Source organism: Stylophora pistillata, chromosome 6 (genome assembly GCF_964205215.1).
Source record: "Stylophora pistillata chromosome 6, jaStyPist1.2, whole genome shotgun sequence".
Classification (NCBI taxonomy): domain Eukaryota; kingdom Metazoa; phylum Cnidaria; class Anthozoa; order Scleractinia; family Pocilloporidae; genus Stylophora; species Stylophora pistillata.
The window spans coordinates 25369862-25387543 of NC_142524.1; the positions used below are offsets into that span (position 1 = coordinate 25369862).

Sequence of the window (17682 nt, forward strand, 5' to 3'; positions counted from 1 at the left end):
AGAATTTCGTAAAGAGTGCAGTTCTGTTTACACAGCACTGAGTATGTGCCCAACAAGAACATCAAATGAGAACCCCCCCAAGAGTTCTGTAATAAGTTAAACCTGCTGTACATTTAAAATGAATGTCCTTTTAAGTGTCATACAGTGTACTATTTCTGTTATGATGTATTCCTATTGTATATGTGTTTGTGAAAGGTTCCTGGGGAATCTTTTTGAGTTTATATTACTTTTATCTTCACCAAGTGGAAACCTCCCATCTTTTCTTAAAGGGGCAAGATGAGTCTGACAGCCTCTCTGATGAGCCAAGCAGCTGCCTTGACGATGGTGGAACAGATTACACGGACTCAGAACAAAGTGGTGATACTAAGGAATTTCTTCATTCTGAGGAGGTAGAACTACCACAGCCTTTACCACCAAGAACATGTTAGCAGCACACAGGGATCATTTTGACATGACTTGTTTATTTTCTATTAGTTTGGCAATACAAGAAATATGTGAGTGACAATGCCATCAAGCAAGTTCTGAAATTTTTACAACAATTATTTTTTTGCATTGGTCACTTGATCAAGGATCATAAAGACTTGTGTTTAGTTCTTGCAGCAAATCTGCCAACCACCCTCTACTCAGCACGAAAGATGTTGAGAGTTGATCGGAACAACTTTATACAGTATGCTATGCTGTGTGTCCAAAATGCACAAAGCTTTATCTCATGCATGACATTGTAGTGAATGATGGTCGCCAAATGTTTGCAAGGACGTGAGAACATGTTGCTTTTCCACGATCAAGACAACCGAGAATTTGTGTTTCCCAGCTTGCGCGGAAAGTTGTGGTGAGAAATGGTGGTGTCAAGTTTTATGCTCTAAAGACATATTGCTATAAGAGCATCACTGATTCTCTGGAGTCATTACTTAAACGCCCAGGAATGGAGGAGGATTGTGAAAAATGGCGTACAAGAAAAATCAGGGAAGACCTGTATGCAGATGTTTATGGTGGAAAAATTGGCAGCATTGTTGTGTTTTGCATCCCACACTCCAGCAGCACGGAAACTTTGTGGATTTCTTTGGACACAGTGCAGAGAGAGGCTGCTCTCATTGCTACAAGATCTTTCCAGTTGGTTTTGGAGAACAGAGGAACTACAGAGGCTTTGACGACCGAAATCAGTGGCCAAAAAGATCTTCTGAACAGCACAGGAGAGATGCAAACAGAGTTAAGAACTGTAAATCTCGGTATGCTTCTGATAAGTTAGCAAGTGAACTTGGATGCAGATACACTAATCTGTTAGAACTTCCTTATTATGCAAGTATAGAGATGTGTATAATTGACCCTAGGCACAACTTGTTTCTTGGAACAGCTAAAAGGGTCTCCAATAAATGGATTGAAGACACCATAATCACTAAAGAAGTACTTCAGACCACTGAAGCAAGGATAGAAGAAGTTTCATCTTTATCAGACATTGGTAGGCTACCTGGAAACATCAAATCTAATTATGGAGGCTACACTGCTGCCCAATGGAAAAACTTTGTTGTTCTATTTTCAATGTATGCTCTGAAAGATGTGCTTCCTGAACAACACCTTCATTATTGGCAATCCTTTGTATTAGCATGCCGCCTGCTCTGCAGACCCTGTATAAATAGGACACACTTGATGGTTGCAGATTGTAAACTGTTACATTTTCTCAAGGATTACGAGAAAATTAATGGAGAACTGTACATAACATCCAATATGCATCTCCACCTTCACCTCAGAGAATGTGGAAAATTATGGCAGTATTTATGGATTCTGGCTGTTTAGCTTCGAAAGATACAATGGCATTTTAGAATCTTACCACACAAACAACGAGACTGTAGAAATACAAATCATGCGGAAGTTTGTGACTTCTGGAACGCTGGCGAACATGCAATATAGTTTACCAACATAGTACAGTGATCTCTTCCTGCCCTACTGCAAAGCACAGCTTGAATCCAAAGAGAGACATGAAGAAACCAGTCTATTTCCACAACTAATGCTAGCATCTTCTGGTCCTTTACTTGGCGAGGAATCTGTGTGGGCAGATTTGACATCAATCTCTTTTGAGAGCACATACAAGCTGGCAAGTCTTGACTAATCAGAATTGAGTACATTGCTTAAAGTTTACCTCACCTTATATCTGAAAGAGACAGAAGCCTCACTGAAAGTGTCTGTGCTTTACAAGAAGTATAAGTCTTTAACAATCGGTGGTGAGAGGTATGTTTCAACAGCGGGTTCCAGGCTTTGCCCTTATGCTGGAATAATTTCATTATGGTGTGACAACAATGGAATTATTAGGAATGATAAGGCCTGGAATAACTCGCTGTTTCATTATTCACAGTTTGGAGATCAAGGGACAGCGAAACATTCATGCATTTGCTGTTGTGGACTGGTTGAAGTCACTTAAGCAAGACTTTGGTTATGGTAAGCCCCTGTCTGTTTGGTTTGGAAAAGAATCTGAGAATGCTGGATCAGCAGTTTACTTGCCTGTCCAGAGAATCCACTCAAAGTTTTTGTATGCCGATCAACTTTATTGTGGACAAAAGTACATTGTAATGTCTCCCATTTGCAGGAGAATCTTGCTTTAATGTCTTATTGAGAATGCTGGGAATACTTAGGAAAGTTAATATGGTCACACTTTGAGGCTGCTTTCTGTCAGTGCAAAAATTTCTCATTTCTTATTTGAAGTTGTTGGCTTTTCAACTTTTGTACATTCAAGTACAATGTACATGTTCAGTGGCATTTTACTTGTTTGATGTTGTAATGTTACAGGGTGTCTTGTACCTGTTCTCAATTTTTATTGTTATGACTTTAATTTCAAGATGGAAACTGTCATGGACATTACTTCTGAAGTTTAAGAGCCTAAAGGTTTGTTTAAACCAATGGAAAGTTATAGAATGGAATTCAGTTTTGTTAACATTTCTCTGCAAAAGTACTAAAGCCACTAGAGAATTCATATCATGATAACATCAGGAGCTTTTAAGATCTTATATTTAGAAAGTCAGGCACAGTTTTCCAATTTCTGTCCTAAGAGCTTGAACAGAGTAGCTAAAGTCTGATAAAGGTTCTCCCACTCCTGAAACATAAACTATTTACTTGATATCTCCCTTCTTGTTTTAGGCACTTTTTGCAAAAGTACTCCTATCCAAGTTCAATAAATATCCATGTGACAGCAAAAAAGTAAAAGATATGCTATAAAATTGTGATGTACAGAGTCAAATGAAATTACATTGGTAAAAAATGTAACAATCCTATTTTGTTGTGAGTATTTTTTGAAAAATCGGCAGCTGTGTAATACTCAGGTGGATGGGGTTACTGAAATGTAACATCGTCCCAGTGTATTCAAATTTCTTATAGCTGCTAACTTACCACAAAATGACCCACCCATACAAATGGCCTGACTGCCTCAAATAAACCAATCTGTTCCAATAATGACTCTGGCACCCAAATGACATGACTGTCTCAAAAGAACCAAATACAATTTGTTTCAATGACCTAATTATCTCTACTGACCCCATTATCTCTAATGACCCAATCCTCACAAATGACCCAACTGTCTCAAATGAATCAATCTGTTCCAATGATGCAATTATCTCTAGTGATCCCACCATCTCTAATGAACCAATCCAGGCAAAAGACCAGACTGTCTCAAATGAACCAATCTGTTCCAATGACCCAATTATCTCTAGTGACCCACCATCTCTTGTGAACTAATCCAGGCAAAAGACCAGAGTGTCTCAAATGAAGCAATGTGTTCCAATGATCTATTTATCTCTAGTGACCCCACCATCTCTAATGAACCAATCCAGGCAAAAGACCAGAGTGTCTCAAATGAAGCAATCTGTTCCAATGATCCATTTATCTCTAGTGACCCACCATCTCTAATGAACTAATCCAGGCAAAAGACCAGAGTTTCTCAAATGAAGCAATCTGTTGCAATGACCCAATTATCTCTAGTGACCCCACCATCTCTAATGAACCAATACAGGCAAAAGACCAGAGTGTCTCAAATGAAGCAATCTGTTCCAATGATCCATTTATCTCTAGTGACCCACCATCTCTAATGAACCAATCCAGGCAAAAGACCAGAGTGTCTCAAATGAACCAATCTGTTCCAATGATCCAATTATCTCTAGTGACCCACCATCTCTAATGAACCAATCCACAAAAATGACCCAACTGTCTCAAATGAACCAATCTGTTCCAATGGCCCAATTATCTCTAGTGACCCCACCATCTCTAATGAGCCAATCCAGGCAAAAGCCTTGACTTTCTCAAATGAACCAATCTGTTCTGATGACCCGATTATCTCTAGTGAACCCATCATCTATAATGAACCAATCCACACAAATTACCCAACTGTCTCAAATGAACCAATCTGTTCCAATGACCCAATTATCTCTAGTGACCCCACCATCTGTAATGAACCAATCCACGCAAATGACCGGACTGTCTCATATGAACCGGTCTGTTCCAATGACCCAATTATCTCTAGTGACCCACCATCTCTAATTAACCAATCCAAGTTAATTACTGGACTACCTTAAATGAACAAATCTGTTCCAATGACTCAATTATCTCTAGTGAACCCATCATCTATAATGAACCAATCCACACAAATGACCCAACTGTCTCAAATGGACCAATCTGTTCCAATGACCCAATTATCTCTAGTGACCCCACCATCTGTAATGAACCAATCCACGCAAATGACCGGACTGTCTCATATGAATCAGTCTGTTCCAATGACCCCATTATCTCTAGTGACCCACCATCTCTAATTAACCAATCCAAGTTAATTACTGGACTACCTCAAATGAACAAATCTGTTCCAATGACTCAATTATTTCTTGTGACCCCAACATTTCTAACGAATCAATCCGCACAAATGACCCAGTGCCACAAAGGAACCAATCTGACTCAATGACTCAATTTTCTCTAGTGACCCCACCATCTCTAATGACCCAATCCACGCAAATGACCGGACTGTCTTAAATGAAGCAGTCTGCTTCAATGACTCAATTATCTCTAGTGACCCCACCATCTCTAATGAAGCAATCCATGCAAATGACCCGACTGCCTCAAATGAACCAATCTGGTCCAGACTCAATTATCTGGCTAGTGACCCCACCATCAAATGACCCAATCAATGAAACCATAGTTCCCTAGAATTTTTGTTTATCTTTTGTTTTTGTGAAAACATGCTTAAAACTGGGAGCACTCAAGTTTGAGTTTTTGTTTTAAAAACAAGAAAATCTCTGCATTCTGGGTCGAGACTGATCTGTACAGCTTATTCTGTGTGTATGGGGAGAAGAAGACCACAAAGGAGAAACCCGCATGGAGATCTCCTCATAACTCATCAAAAAGGCAATTTCCACTTGATGAATTGTCAAGAGAAAAAGCCAAGCATTATATTGTGGTTTTCCTAAGTCTGAAAGCAATGAAAAGTGCTACAATTGTGGTCATCCATTCATGGCTGAATTGTCAAAGTCAGTTAAGGAGAGAAAGCCCACAAATGACTGCCTGAAATATTTGTCATGAGGTACATGGAGAAACCTTGGGTTACAATGTTCACAGTTTCAGATAATTGTTATATTTTCCTCAGCTCTATAGATGCTAAAGAGAAATGTAAAGCATAACATAAATATCAGTGATTTTACACATGCTCGTATTTATTTTGTCTCACAACTGGGCCAGTGTTCATTTCTGTTGCTCATAGCCATAGAGTTCAGTTTCAGTGCTTTCAATAGTGGTTTGCTTAGTTTTTTTCCAAAAACGGCGAACTTAACAATGCTGAGGCACAATATCCAGAGGCTATATGTAATATGAACGTTAAATCACTATGAATTGCTTGATGGAATAACAATATTTGATATCTATTTTACAAATGTGGTGTCTAAAACTTGGGTAAGACTGATGTGTCGAGCCATTTATTTACTTTGTGTTTGTAGAGGTAACATCATTTCCATCTAACAGTAACAATTTCAGGTTTGGCCAGGGGAGAGTGGGATTCTGTATTTTGATTAAAGTATATATATTGGTATCTCGGGATAAAAGTGGGAGATATTGATACCAAAATAAAAACAATTTAAATACATTCTGAATATAAAACAAAATCCTCCAATTACCTTTGTAAACAAGAAAAAAATGTAACAACAGAGCTCACCATCATCCAAATCCCCTGGGCCTGAATTTTTTTGTTTAAAATAAATTCAACAAGCATGCATGTCACTGAAGATGCATACTTTATTCCTTACATTATCAGCAGTTTTGTACATGTTGTAATTGTGATGATCATTTCAATTGCATAAACTAAAAACATCAGTTAAACAGTTTCAATAGTTACTGTCGAAATAAACAAGTGACTTTCTGTATTTAGTGCTGGCTAATTCCAAACGAATTCCAATAGCCATAGTTGTCAATTTCACTTGTAAACACTCTGCAGCTTTTTCATTGAAGGTCATCACTCCTTTTTTGTCTTCGCTAACAATTAGCTTTGCTTGTTCCTTTCCTTCACCAAGCTGCTTGATAAATCCATCACTCTTACAGCCTTCAAATCAGTCAAATAAAAGGTAGAACTTTATCAGACTCAAAAAGGTAATTCTCACAGAATGTGGTTTAATTTCTCTACTTCCAAACCATACCTTGTTCGTCCAAGAATCTCTTTGAGCAAAAGTTTAAAAACCTCTCGTGTCATAGGGAGATCGAAGACGACCATCCACGAGTGCAATTGCTCATTCAAGGAGAAAGCCAGTGATCAATTGCACATTTCGCTGGAATCATCCAACGCTGTACCATTGGATATAGTTAACCAATTTAATACTTCGGTCTCTATCGAATCCCTCCGACGTTTTCCTTCCTAACTGGCTCAGCAACATGGTTAAGTCCATTAAACGTGATACCTAGATCCCTAAATCTATTCCCATTCACAATTCTCTGTTGCAATGCCGATTTGTTATTCTTAAGTGCTTTTTTTTCCTGAGAATATTAGTTCTTCATCGGTGGGCTCAGAGAAATCCGCCATCTTGGAATTAGGTAAAGTTTTCCCCACGTTACGCGCGGCCAATGACTCAAAATAACCCAACCAGCGCAAACAACCCAACAAGTTCCTGTTATCCAGTCCCCTTAAGACACCCATGGCCAACCGCCTCAAATGACTCAGTTGGCCAAGTTCTCCAAGCTATCTCAAATTATTCTACCAGGTCATGCGTATCAGAAGCCGAAGTTACTTAACAATTGGTTCATGCTTTAGCGTGCACTATCGAGTTATGGAGCACGCGGGAAGTTTAGAGAGCACGAAAGAAGCGTAAGAGTTGCCCGAGGCAATAGCCGAGGGCAACTCTAGCTTCTTGAGTGCTCTACAAACTTCCCACGTGCTCCATAACTCGATAGTGCACAGCTGAAGGCATGAACCAATTGTTTTAGAACATAGCCGGTGGAATTGTGCATCAAATCCCACGCGAAAAATAGACAACAATATCAGTTGAAGCGAATCGTGACGGCGCTGATGCCGAGTCTCCTTTACCTTTGTTTTTCTCTTTTTCTGCCCCATTTAAGAACTCTAACCCAAGGGAAAAGGTCGAAACATTGTCTTCGTTTTCGGACTAGTAGGCCGAGTTTCTGTTTGTACCCATTATTGTTGCGAAGTATATTATTTTTCCCCGCGCTAACAATGGCCGCTCGCGCGAAAAGAAAATTTTCTGGCGAGGTCGGATTTGCTGACGCTATATATCAGCGTGCACTATCGGGATTTTGAGCACGCTCACGTATAATGAATTTTATTGCGCGACTCTGCTATGATCTAATAATTCATATGCAAACTTTCTCACAATAGTTGTCGCGAAAAACCCTTATTTATTCAATTTCATCGATATCTAAGTTGAGTTTCTTGCCTTCTAAACTTTGTCAAAATAGTAAAATCATGCCCAAAATCATGATCGGTTTGTTTTCCATCATTACAAAGATTCAACAAGGATATTAAGTATCCGTTAGCAGAAATATAACAGAAACAAACAGCAGCGGAAACGTCCTGGCTTAAATATGACGGAAACATGACGGAAACTTGATAGAATCGTCAAGCTTGGTACAACATGTCTCCGCAAGACGTAAATGTTGCGGAAATATGAAGCTCTATGTTTCCGTCACATTTACGAAATGCGGAAACGTGGGATTTCGTCCTGTGTACTTAACCTAAGATTACCGTAATTTTCACCATGCCAGTTTGTCATATGATGTAAACCTCTAGACTGACAATACAAGGTTTTGAAATATTCCTAGCGAGCCGTCGTAAAAGGTACTACAAGGCGGAGGAAAATTTTGGGCCCAATAAGCGGTAAAATAGGTATAGCATACTTCAATACATTAAAGTCAGGTGCAGTGGCAGTAACATTTATATTTTCCGTTTAGTTCCCTGCTAAGCATATGGGAATCGATTTTCAAACTTAAACTGTTGTTACCTCAATACGATTAACCATCGAGAAACTTAATAAGTAAGATAAATAATCCATTTTTTACCAAAGAATTGAATACCTGCTGGGAAAGTGACTTAAGATATTATGTTCAAACAAAGAACGACAAGGTAACCTCCAGGTCTCATTGGTCAAAAGAAAGTCAGGAGGTTTTTACCATAAGGAAAAAAAAATTACTTTTTGCATCCATTTGCACATATTTCGTGAAGTCGGTATCAGAAAGCGGTCTGAGATATGAAGAATTCGATTTCTATCATTGTTCTGTTTCTGTGGTATTTCATGATATCTGCTTCTGTCTCATCGCAAGGTCAGTTTTAGCACTACTCATTTCTGATGGGGGATGTTGAAGGGAAAGTAGTCCTTCTAAATAAGAGTTACTGTTTAACACCTGCTATCTGATTGAAAGAGATTTGTTATTCACCCACACAAAAAATATTCTTTTAAAGATACCTTAACACTTTTTAAACTTTTTAAAACTGCTTAACCAAGAAACTCTGGGTGAATGGATGATGAATGGGCACATGGTTGGGTAAGTGTTTGGGCATTTTTTTCGCAGTGAATCGCGAAATTTTTTTTTTTTTTTTTTTTTATTATTTTTTTTTTTTTTAGTCTGGTTCTTTATTACCGAGCTCGTCATTCAGGCGTTTCTTTTGCAATATTTTCTACCTATCTATCCAGCTCTTTATCCATCTCTTCATTTATGTATTTGGTCAGATATAAATTATATTACTATTACTACTACTACTATTCTTATGTGTGAAAAGTTTACATTTGTAAATATCGTCGTCTAAATGGAAGATTTAATTGTTGGCTGTCCGCTGGAGTGCTTATTGTGCTTAGTAAAGCCAGATATTTGCTCAGTTTTGATCAAAATTTTATCAAAAAAATAACTAGAGAATGTCAACAAAATTACGTCTCATGGCAGATGTGTACCTTTTGGGTAATAATTTAAATGGCTGAAGAACCGTAATATCCTACAAAAAAGCTCTCCTGTAATATAAATTATTTGCAAAAGTTACTTCTGTCTTGATCCGGATAATTCGTGGATTTCTTCAACAATTCAGCTTACTCCACTCATTAAAACTAAGAAGTTGCATTTTGATTGGGAAGTTTCATTTCTCTTAATTTTTTTGGGAATTTCGAAGTAAATATCTTACTTAAAAATTTGCATTTTCTGTGGAAATTCATTGCAACTTGCAAGTTTCTTGCAGATGGCAGAAGAACGGTTACTTGTTACCGAGAAATTAAAATGGAAGGTGAATGTTTATCTATATTACCATTGTTTTCCTTTTCTCATATTTACTCTCAATCTCTAAGACTTTCTGACGAATGTCGAAAGTTAGAGTTTATAATTGAAAAAGCATTGTGCTTTTACCAATTTGATGTCTCATGACAGATCAATAATCAGCGCAGGTGAAAGCTGCCGGTTGAAACTATTTAGAGAAGATGAATAATAGTATTGTTGATCGCATGATAGAGTTAAAAAGTCGAGAAAACTACCTTGATCTAAATTGTAGTCAATGGATAGCAAGAAAAACATGGAAACTTCGACTTTTATCTGTTTTTTGTTACTGGTAAGCGTTATCATGTCTATCTTTGTCACATCACAAGGTTTGTTTCAACATCACTCGTTCGCTCCATAATCACACCAAGCCTGTACCTATTGTAATTGTTTAGGGACACGTCTTAGTTTTTCATCCTCAGCATGATAAAAAAAATTATTTTTGGCTGTGGCTTAGCATATAAACCGTCATTTTGATAAGCCGGTTCTCTCAATCCCTTAACTAAGAAAATTGCATGGGGATGTATGGCTGGGTTTGCAGTTTACATTAGTAAATTTATAAGTAATGCCAGTTTATGTGGAGGAATTGAAAATGTTCTCGATAATGTCGAGTTCCCTTGATATATTCGACTTTTCCATCTACCCTTTATCCGTTCATAGGGTTGTGTTTTGTATAACAAGAGGGTTCATATCTGTTATATTTTTGTTTTCATAATTCGTCAGCAGGTGGTATTCTTTAAATCTTGCGATCTGATTGTTTCCGAGAGCGGGCAGTAATATCCCATCCGGACCGCTCTCAGTGGGCCATATCCGTTTAGTGTTGAGTCGCTTTGCACAGCATCTCTTGCTTGATCCAAATCTTTCATAAATATATATTGTTTTACCGGCTGGGCAGCTAAATTAAGAAAAGACTGCGGTCGAGACGTTTAGCCGATAAACAACATTAATCCTCTCTCTTCTCTCTCTCTCTCTCAAATCGCTTTGGTTTTTCCGCTACAATTGATTTCGAAATAAATTTTTTGCTACTAAATTTTGTTTTCAAAAAGAATGATACTCGGCCTAAAAACATTTGTAATTTTATAATCTTCCTCCAAACGTAACTCAGGAAGATAAAACGAGAGGTCCTTCCAGTTAACAATTTCATTGATAGGTGAGACTCTCATTCATTTGTGTAGGTAATCGCATGGGGCCGAGTAAAATTAAGGATTAAAATCACTTGTGTTTTCAGAAGTTGCTGAAATTGCCGGAGTCGCGCAGCGACGAGGGCAATTTCTGCAACTTCCGAAAACACAAGTGATATTAATCCTTCATTTTATGAGGAACCATGTGATTACTTGTTTATAATACAAGGGGAAAAATGTTTTCTTACTGATCTCGAGCAAAACGGGACGCCATTGTTACAAAATAAACAGAAATTTCTTTATCTTGGCAGCCGTTGCTAAGCGATTTTCAGCCAATAATTTTCAAGTAATTTTGCCCGGGGCAATTACAAAAATTAAGAAAAAAAATGCCCTCTGTCTTGACCAATCACAATTCAGTAATTTTGCCCCTTATATGATAAAATTAATATGCAAATCCTCCAAAACCATTCGTTCGTTGGCGAGGTTTTGAGATCTTCCTTAATCAAGGTATCACAGAAGGAAAATTAGCGTTTTCATCAAACTGAAAATCATTCGCGCTATACCTATAAAAGCATAGTTTTTCTTGAAGCTTAACAAACACTGATTAAATTAGAGGAGGAAAGAGGTCAGGCAGAGGAAGGGGAGCTACACTGTAAACGCAAACGCAAGTGCAATGCTACGCGAATGATGATTATGGACGGTCGGCAATATTATTCGCGAACTAACTCCCACGACAGCTTCGATAGATGTAGACCCTGGCCATTGAATCTCTCTGAGTCTAGTAGGAGCCCCTATCACTATCGGTCAACAATATTTCCAATTCGATGCAAACTGCGATAAAATTTTCCTTTTACCAGAGCAGCAAAAGGGACTCGTCGCTTTTGGAAGTCATAACAACTTTAAAAACAACACTTGAATTACAAAGACACTCTCTCTATACAGGCTCTCTATATACCTAGTTTTCGGAAGAACTAATGTAAGCGTATTTGAAAACGAATGAGCGATTTTAGAACTGTTCAAAACTGTACAATGTACATTGAAAATCAAGACTGGTTGTGAAATCGTTAACTAGATGATCGCGCGCCTTTCGTTTTACTCTCAAATTAATTTTTGCTTTATATCTTCTGAAGTAAAGAATACATCAAAATAAAATTTCAGAAGATGATAGATGGTTTTTTTTTTTTTTTTTTATATTAGGCATTAAATTTTCAAGAAGTTGAAACAAAAATTTTTTTCCCTCCGCTATACCTTAAATACAATTCTGCTTATTCATTGAAAATCCCTTGAATTAGGACATTTCTAATATAAATTTCACCGATGCATCAAATACCCTTTTGTCTAGCTAGAAAAAGCCTCTCAGATGACATCAAATTTTCGGCGAAAGAAAGATCAAGATTTACACTCGCCTCTGCAGAAAACAAACAAGCAGACTCTCATAACTCCAAACAAACATTTCAATTCACCAACCATTTCTAGCAATTTGTACCACAGGGTGCCCATACAATCTGTTTGTGTAGCCGACCGTTGTTTTATAGTAAATGTACCAGATTTACCGTTTGCCTCACCTAGAGTGATATATTGCTGACTATGTACATTAATGTCATGCATTAAAGAAAGACAAGGGTGGAAGCCTTGTTTTGAAAGGGTTCAAGCGCCCGAGCCATTTTCACCCCGAAAATCGCATTGCTCCGCTTTCAAACTTCGCAGCATTAAGGTCAAAAGATGCACGATTCTCCTTGTACTTTCCAATCGAAAATCCATCCAGACGGACCGGAGTTAGCCCTCGAAGAAAATCAAAATCCCACAGTATTTTAGCGTCTGGAATGCGTAGCAAGTTTCTTATGTGCCATCAAGAAACCGTCACGTTGATTGCCCTTTTCTGATTGGACGACGTTAAACGATGACCAATTCAAAATATCTAACGAGGGTGGGGAACCATTGGCGTTTAGTGACCCTCCAACTGTTTACCCACCAGACTCGGGTCGTGTGTCTTAACGCTCTCCGGAAGGAACTTACATTTTCGCGCATTGTCCGCATCTCCTTCATGAATTGTGTCAAAAGTAAACAGGTCACCCGGCAACATAAACAGCACCTGTGAATTAAAAGATTGTACTGGTAAGCGCCGGAAGAAAATATGAGTCGCTGTTTCTCTCATTTCATCTGAGAGAGGCCGAGCCACGCTTTTGATGAAAGCATAGGAAATATCGCTGCACTTTTCCATGCATACTTCTCGCAGACAGGCGACCACGAATAGGCAGGCCTTGTCACGGTTTACAGCGCCATCTTTACGGGTAGGCAAAGCGGTCAGAAATTGCAGTGTTTGTATGGGAATCCCATGGCAAATAACTTTTCCCAAAATCGAATTTTACGCAATTTATGAATCGCAACGTTAAAACAGTGAGCAGAAGATTGTATTCACCAAGTTTGAACAATGTAGGTTGGATGTAAGACGCTCAAATAATTTTTCTAATTTTCCATTCATTTGTCTGTAAATTTTATCCGTGCCGCCCCTTCTACCTTGCGAAAATTTCGGTCTGTGCATTCGAAGTCTTTTAACCGGGAATGGAATATTTGAATACTAAACAATCTGTTTCTCTGTTCATTCATTGGCGGATGCTAACAATAGGCGAAAATATAAGTTGCTTCCGATGAGCGTTAAGACACACGACCCGAGTCTGGTGGGTAAACATTTGAAGGGTCACTAAACGCCAATGGTTCCCCACCCTCGTTAGATATTTTGAATTGGTCATCGTTTAACTTCGTCCAATCAGAAAAGGGTAATCAACGCGACCGTTTCTGGCTAGCACATGAGAATCTTGCTACGCATTCCAGACGCTAAAATACTGTGGGATTTTGATTTTCTTCGAGGGCTAACTCCGGTCCGTCTGGATGGATTTTCGATTGGAAAGTACGAGGAGAATCGTGCATCTTTTGACCTTAATGCTGCGAAGTTTGAAAGCGGAACGATGCGATTTTTGGGGTCAAAATCGCTCGGGTGCTTGAACCCTTTCAAAACAAGGCTTCCACCCTTGTCTTTCCTTAATGCATTACATTAACGAAGAAATCAGACTTATTCAAAATCGCCAAAAAAAAAAACATTTTTGAGGCAAAAGGACGACTATGCACCACAGGTAAAGTAATTCAACGTTTATTTATCCAATGATTTATGTACATAGTCAGCAATATATCGCTCCACAGGTGGCCCAAGCTCTGTCACATGCTCTTTCACAGTAAATAATTAAAGAGTTTGTATAGTGGTTTAGTTGGACTTGCCTTTGAGCTCCGTAAATGTAAAGTTGTGTGAAATAATCAAAGAAATAAAGTCTTACCTTCATAGAGAGTAGTCTTTGTTGTTCTCCTCGCGATTTGAGGCCGCTTTGATGTGATTTAGCTCGACGCCCTAAATTACCGTACATAAAATACGGGAAGGTCGGAAACTTCTTTTGACGCATGCTCGCCAAAATTGCTCGAAAACAACACTTAAATACTTTCCCTCGAATCAAAACTCGGCAGCACGAAAGGCAAATAGTTGCCCTTTAAGTTCACCGAAAAAAATTCCACAAAAGATGGTTTGTCGAGCAACCAATCCAGCGAGAATTTCAAATTAACGGCCGTTCTGAATTCCTCTAATACGTGGAACATCTTGTGCAGCAGAGAGACCGTTAATACGCGGTCGACCTGGACTCTAGTCAAATCTCTCTCAACAGCGCATTAACGGTCTCTCAGCTGCGCAAGATGTTAATTCCACGAATTAGAAGAATTCAGAACCGCCGCTAATTTGAAATTCTCGCTGGATTGGTTGCTCGTCAAACCATCTTTTGTGGGATTCTTTTTCGGTGAACTTAAAGGGCAACTATTTGGCTTTCGTGCAGCCGAGTTTTGATTCGAGGAGAAGTATTTAAGTGTTGTTTTCGAGCGATTTAGGTGAGCATGTGTCAAAAGAGGTTTCCGACCTTCCCGTATTTTATGCACGGTAATTTAGGGCGTCAAGCTAAAACACATCAAAACGGCCTCAAATCGCGAGGAGAACAACAAAGACTACTCTCCATGAAGGTAAGACTTTATTTATTTGATTATGAGATACAATGAATATATGAGGTTCATATATTTTGAACTGCGGTATTAGATACGTATGATGCACGATCCTCGCAGTAGATAGCGCTATTTATGCAATAGCGAAAATCAGACCTGAAAAAAATCAGGCCTGTACGGGACTCGAACTACGGACCTCTGCGATACTAGTGCAGCGCTCTACCAATTGAGCTAACAAGCCAACTGGGAGCAGGCCGTTAAGTTGATTCGTAATAAACCCGTGAAAGTGATAAATGAGATAAAATGAATATATGAGGTTCATATATTTTGAACTGCGGTATTAGATACGTATGATGCACGATCCTCGCAGTAGATAGCGCTAGTTATGCAATAGCGAAAACTGAATCAGACCTGAAAAAAAAAAAAAAAAAAAAAAAAATCAGGCCTGTACGGGACTCGAACCACGGACCTCTGCGATACTAGTGCAGCGCTCTACCATTTGAGCTAACAAGCCAACTGGAAGCAGGCCGTTAAGTTGATTCGTAATAAACTCGTGAAAGAAAACTCGTGAGATACAATGAATATATGAGGTTCATATATTTTGAACTGCGTTGTTAGATACGTATGATGCACGATCCTCGCAGTAGATAGCGCTATTTATGGTTCGAGTCCCGTACAGGACTGATTTTTTTCAGGTCTGATTTTCGCTATTGCATAAATAGCGCTATCTACTGCGAGGATCGTGCATCATACGTTTCTTTGATTATTTCACACAACTTTACATTTACGGAGCTCAAAAGCAAGTCCAACTAAACCACTATACAAACTATTTAATTATTCACTGTGAAAGAGCCTGTGACACAGCTTGGGCTACCTGTGATCAATCTAGGTGAGGCAAACAGTAAATCTGGTACATTCACTATAAAACAACGGTCGGCTACACAAACAGATTGTATGGGCCCCCTATGTTTGCACATATTTCGAAAACTTGGTTTCAGAAAGCAATCTGCGCCATGATGAATTCGCAGGATGTCTGCGTCTGTCTTATCGCAAGGTTGACTTCATCATCACTCATTTCTGAGCGGGGACAGTGAGGGGAATGTAGTCATTCTTTCATAATCAAGGTTGCCTGTTTAACACCTGAACGTTTTTAAAAGATGTTTTCTTTTTATCTTTTGCATAGGAATTCGTTTTAAATTAGTGTAGCACTTTTTAAAACTACTTTAAACAGCTTCACCTCTTAAACTTTGTAAAGATGGCCGCCTTGAACTATATGTCGGTCACAATAACTGCAAGTAGAGACAGATCTCCATGAAAGTTTAGAAACACCACGCATTTCCAATTCTTTGTTCCTAATAAGTGAAATTTTGCTAGGAGCCTATTTTTTCCAAAAGTACCCTCAATCTTAACCAATAGAAGCAGTCATTATAGAACCCGACGATATACCAGAAACTTCATCACAGATATCCAGGCAAAGTCTACTCTCCCTCGACAAGTTCCACTATCTCAATGTACCTAAACTTGAAGAAATTATGGTTTAGGACGACTTTGAATGCACCTTTAAATGCACTCACCACCCTCTGTGTGTCTCCGTGAACCTGGCCACTGAAGGGCAACTGTGGTGTGAGTTACTGTCAACTGATAAATACAGCAATCCTAACGAATACAAAGACAATAAGAATTCGTATCACTATTACTTTGAGGTAAGAAGCTATTTTTCTCATCAACTCTGAGACTCTTTACTACATATGAGCCAACTGTGGGGGGCAATAATCTCGAAAAACGGCCAAATACGCTTCGTTGAGGTCATAACAATTATTTTTTGTGGAACAGTCGAGTTCCATACACATATGATATGTGTATGGAACTCGACTGTGTCAGCGTTAGCCTTGATAAACGATTTAATCAACACCGTGGGTACAATTGTGAATTCAGTAACGTTACTCACGAAGGACAGAAACTCGATCTGAAAGAGGATGAAAAGGAATCTTATCATGCATCTGTGGTAGGTGTTACTTCATTAGCAGACGACTAGCCTCGGTGAAATACCACTTTCATAATCTTCAGTGATGAGATGATTGCTTTAATTTTGTTATCACTGACATTTATTTTTTGATCACCATCACTTTTTTTGTTTAAGTGCCCCATGTTTTCTAATTCCTTTTTTTTTTATTTGAATTGCTCTGATTAAAAGTTAGAGACTTAAATTTAGAAAAAAAATGAACACCCATCCTGCAACATTGATATTTCAACGTATGATTTTAAGATTGTTAATATTTTTTCTCCTTTTGGCTTCAGAACGGTTGTGCTGCTAACCCTTGCAACAACAATGGTACTTGTCAAAGCGGTTTTACCGACAAAAGATATCGCTGTTTGTGTACCACTGGATTGGAAGGTCCGAATTGTGAAATAGGTAAACCTTGTCATGTGAAACCAGACGTAGGCTTTTGTGGGCTCCATTTTTACATACAACTTCTTAAAGTGATAATAAAAGTTTAGGTTCGGCATATTATAAAATCTCACCATAACCATCTCACAACTGGCTTGATGGCCCTCTTGCTTAGAGAGCTGCTCCAAAATTGCAAAATATTTTTCCACAGGCGTCCCAAGCTCACGTATCGAGGAAAAGTGAAGGATCATTTAATGAAAACGTCACGCGTCGTGTGACGCGGTGTTAAGTTACGCTAGCAACCGTTGAGTTGTGATTTGAGCACTCTCGCATGGCAACATGTCTGCACTTGGTCCCACAAGTGTAGCGCCCAGGCAATGGTTT

General features: G+C 38.7%; 2 pseudogenes; both read left to right on the top strand.

The window, feature by feature from the left end:
• Positions 1–837: 837 nt before the first annotated feature.
• On the top strand, positions 838–3283 carry LOC148729052 (uncharacterized; annotated as a pseudogene).
• Positions 3284–9878: 6595 nt separating this feature from the next.
• The window catches only part of LOC148729053 (uncharacterized), a 44439-nt pseudogene continuing 36635 nt past the window's right edge, over positions 9879–17682 (top strand).